Here is a 4272-nt window from a genome sequence, read left to right on the forward strand (position 1 = left end):
GGACGCAAATCTTCACGTTTTCGCAACAAGAGGGAGAGTCTTTGTATAGGTATTTGGAAAGGTTCAATGATTTATTAGACCAATGTCCTCATCATGGTTTAGAAAAGGTTAGGTTAGTTCAGATCCTTTATGAGGGTTTAGATTATCCCACTACAACTACAGTAGAGTCGATGTGTACAGGTGGGTTTGAAAACCAAACAGTTGATGATGCGATGACATATTTGCATGAAATTGCCGAAAGACCCAACAATGGGAAAGCAATAGGGTACCCAGAAAACAATTCTTCTAGGAAGAGGAAACGTTAATAGGTTAGAAGGAAGCTTTGAATCAGATGCCAAAATTGCTGCTATAGAGAAAAGGTTAGAAGCTTTAGAAGTGGGTCACACTTCAGAAGTAGGTAGAAGGAACCCTTCCCTAAGGTCTGTTGCCGCCTAGTCTTTGACCTCTTTCAGTTCTGATACCTTCTTGGATGAGGATCAATACTTCATAGTGAATGCTTCTTTGAACCTATCCTTGCAGCAACACGCCGCCATTATGGTTTTGGTGAGTTTAAAAACGTTAATCCTGAATTTTTTCCCTCTTCCATATTTCTCATAATTTATTGATATATCTTCAATTTAGGGGAAAAATCGGGACGTGGCTCATCTCGTGGAACTTCGCACGTATCGAAAATTACTAGAGAAGGCTAGTGCTCAAGTCTCCCAACTAAAGGGACAACTCGCAGATGATAGAATGAACTCGTCCAATTTGGAGAAGCAGATAAGTGAGCTTCGTGGTAGGTTCTATTTATTGAATTGCTTTAACGTTGCCTTAGTTCTTTCAAAAGTAACATGCTTATTCTCCCCTTTTAACGTTGCCTTCCTCTGCTTTTTTAGGGTCTAAGCAAAAGCTTAAGGATCCGGATTCTCTTCTCTCTCGCCAGAAGGATGATCTTTCCAGGAAGGTGTCTACTCTCCAAAAGGACGTTCAATATTTGAACTAAGATATCGATACCATGATAAAGGATGTAGCCACGATCGCGAAGCGAATTCGCAGAAATGCTCAGGATGATAAGGTCAAACTTTTTAATGAGTTCTGTGATTCTCGTGGAATTTCTCGCGTGCCCCTAGAGCTTGAGGTATTTTCTGATGACGAACCTGAACTTGTGGCAAACGAGCCAATTTCTACTGATGAGGAGACAGAAACGGACGAAGATCTCCAAGTTAATGACTTTGATGGCAAGATCCCTTTAATTCAGAAAGCTGGCAATGTCAGGACTGGTCTTCGCCAATTTTCCCAAGAATCGGGTGGTGATGACGAGGAAGAAGACTAATGTTGTTACCTTTTCTATCTTTATTTTGACTGGGTGCTCCCAAGCTTGGGGGGGGGGGGGGGGATATTCACTTTGTAAATAATGTAATTTCCTTTACTTCATGCCTCCATTGTGTCATTGTAAATAATGCTACTGTCCTAATTTTGCTTGCCTTATGTGTCAAGTATATACTTGAAAATGTTGAGTCTTGCGAAGATAATGCTAAAGAAGAACACAAAATATAAAAGTATATACTTGCCTTTTGTTCTTGTTAAGCATTAGCTAACCAAGACAGAGTCATACAAGTCAGATTATCGTTTGTTATTAGCTTCTCTTGGTAGTTTTGCCTTTATTTCTTTCTGGTTTACCTTCCTCGCTGGTCCGTTACTTGTTGCTCTAGTTGTCTTCCTTATTGGATCCGTTAACTCGAATTGTCTTAGTTAAAATTTTGTTACTTGTTTCTCTACGAGGTATTATTGCGCCTCCTAGTTAAGGTCTTATGGTGCCTCATCCTTTTTGAAGGATCTTAATTCAACGAAGTGTCAGGCGCTTATTATTCTTTCGAGTAATAATCCATCTACCTCGTATTAACACTTGTTATGAACCCCATTTCGCAACAATGTGAAAAGCCTATCCATTCCCATAAAAGTTAGCCCCAGGACATTGCCGTCTTTTTTGGTCAAGCAGCTCCCTAATCTGAAGGGTGTCATCCCTTTATATTCCCCCTGATTGCCCCTTCAAGGAGGTTAACCCTAACATGCATGTTGGTCTCGTCCTATCCAGTTATTACGACATTCAGTTGTTTTCGTGACTTCTTATCCCCTTCGCCGATATGGCTTGGGGTTGCGAAGTCACACCCTAAGTGAGGTTTCTTTGGGATAGAGTGCATTGTAGCCAAGAATTTCCATACGGTCATGGTCGGTAACGCTCCAGACGTCCCAGGCACCCGCATCTCAACTGAATACGTCGGCGCCTTGGTCATACTCCGCACTCCTTACCGAAGGACATTATAAAAGGGACCCTCGGCGGATAGGTCTTATCATTGCCCCTAGATTCCTTTCTGAGAGTTGTTCACGACATGCATTAAGTCTTGCCTCTTGCACTTTCATGCAAACTATGGTGCGTGCCGTGGATTCCCAGCCTTGCTAGGCGAAGGGTTTAATTTTCCCTGGATATTCTATTAATAATATTTTTTCATTTCGTAGGTCTTATATGCTTCCTAATCTGAGGTCTTATCTGCTCGTCTCGTACATCCTACTTCGCCCATATGTAAATTAAACACGAAAGATATTCTATTAATAATCTTTGTTCAATTACAAACTTTTTTTGGCATTACAACTTCATTCATGGATAATACTTCTTGATATACACAGGGTTCCATGGGTGATCCAGCTTTCGATCATGCCTTTCGATCTCGTCGTATATTATCTTCCCTTCCGTGTCCATGCCTTTCCCCTCGCAGTCTGCCAATTCGTATGCCCCATTTCCAACTACTCTTTTCGCGATGTACGGGCCTTCCCACGTGGGTTCCAACTTTCCTCCCGATCCCCTTTGGTATGGTGGGATCTCTCGCAACACAAGTTCTCCTGGGGGCATGAAACTTCGGGCCTTCACTCTCTTGTTATATTCTCTTGACAGTCTTTGGTGATAGTTCGTCATATGATGTAACGCATTTCCTCTGTTTTCTTCGAGGTCATCTAATTTTGCGAGTATTAAATCCGTGTTTAGCCCCTTTTCCCACGCTTCTCTCCTGGTTGTCGGGAGAATGGCCTTGGCCGGCAAGACTGCCTCCATTCCATATATTAAACAAAAGGGAGATATTCCAGTGGCGTCACGTCTAATGGTCCTATAAGACCATAACACATTCGGGATCTGCTCACACCATCCTTATGGTGCCCTTCCAACTTCTTCTTTCGTGTAGATACTAATGTCTTGTTCGTGTCCTCCGCTTGCCTGTTACTCTGCGGGTATAGCAGAGTCGACTTCCCAGATTGGATCTTAAAGGCGTTGAATAACATTCTCACATTCTACCCTTCAAATTGTTTTCCATTGTCCGGAACAATTAGGACCGGTATCCCGAATCTACATATAATATGCTCAAGGATGAAATTGTATACATCTCCATCTCTCGTGTGTTGCAGTGCTTTGGCTTCAACCCATTTCGTAAAATAGTCTGTTGCCACTATTAGGTATCGTCTCTGCTTAGTTCCCGTTACAAATGGTCTTATGATATCTATCCCCTACATGGCAAATGGCCAGACACTCAATAAAGAGTTCAACCTAGTGGACAGGGAATGTATCCTTTTCCCATACCTTTGGCATGCTTCGCATCTCCTGGAGATGTCTTTTGCGTCCTTGTTCATGTATGTCCAGAAGTAACCTTGTGTCCTCCTCTTGTGAGCTAAGGATATGGTCCGCTATGGTTGCCAGCGTCTCCATAATGAATCGATTTCATAATCTCTATTCCTTCTTTCTGCGACAAGCATCTCATCAAAGGGCCCATATACGACCTTCTATACAACATCCCTTCTCGTACCTCATAATTCGTGGCTTTGATTTTAACCTTGTTTGCCTCTTTCCTATCTCGCGGGAGATCTCCTTTCGTCAAATAGTTGTAGATAGGGGCTCACCAATCATTGCCATATATCTCCCTATTCCCTTCTTCAATGATCATAACCCTCAGTTTCTTCTCTTCCATTCTTACTGATGGATGTATCAACCGTTCGATCCAGATATGCCCAATTTTCGGATCTTCAATCATTGAAGCTATAAAGTCTAGAGCATTTGCGTGTCTGTTATTGTCTCGACCTATGTTCCTCCAAATTATGCTTCTTATCTTGGTAGAATACTCCTTCATGAGTTGTACGTACTTTTACATCACTAGATCAACCGCATTATACCTTCCCTCAATTACGCGAACTACCAGCTGCGAATCACTGGTAATTCTTACATCGTCCAACCCCATTTCAATCGCAATTCTC

The 4272-nt window shown here is 42.2% G+C and overlaps 1 pseudogene; it reads right to left on the reverse strand.

Annotated features, from left to right (window-relative positions):
* LOC113284823 lies at window positions 1-100 on the reverse strand (annotated as a pseudogene).
* Window positions 101-4272: the final 4172 nt, after the last annotated feature.

Source organism: Papaver somniferum, chromosome 5 (genome assembly GCF_003573695.1).
Source record: "Papaver somniferum cultivar HN1 chromosome 5, ASM357369v1, whole genome shotgun sequence".
Classification (NCBI taxonomy): domain Eukaryota; kingdom Viridiplantae; phylum Streptophyta; class Magnoliopsida; order Ranunculales; family Papaveraceae; genus Papaver; species Papaver somniferum.